Genomic DNA, 439 nt, shown 5'->3' with positions numbered 1-439 from the left:
GTAAAGTAACTTAGTGGTTTTTTTAGTATATATATTTAATATAGCATTTGTCCTATTTTTGTTCAAACAATAAAAGGTAATGAACTATAAGTCCTACATTTAACAGAAGGAGCAGAAATTGTTTGAGATTTGGAGAGGAGGAGCGGAAAAAATCCTTGAAATTGCTACTGCATTGAAATTCATAAGGGAAAAGCTTTGGACAAGTCCTTCAAAATTCTTTCCTTATTGTTGGAAATCTTTGCTTGCCTGTGGTTCTCTGAAGCTCTGAATTACTACTCTGTGTGTTGGGCTTGGAACCATCAGATACCTCTTGAAAAGGTGTTTACGATGCCCTCTTGAAGAGAGGCACTAATGTTGAATGTATTAGTGGCATGATAAATGCTGTCAGTAGAAGGTGAGCACAATGTAAGATGGAAGCTGTGTTTGTAACTGTTAAGCA

This window comes from Antrostomus carolinensis, unplaced genomic scaffold, assembly GCF_000700745.2.
Source record: "Antrostomus carolinensis isolate BGI_N321 unplaced genomic scaffold, ASM70074v2 scaffold3716, whole genome shotgun sequence".
Classification (NCBI taxonomy): Eukaryota; Metazoa; Chordata; class Aves; order Caprimulgiformes; family Caprimulgidae; genus Antrostomus; species Antrostomus carolinensis.
Note: the sequence above shows the minus strand (reverse complement) of the source record.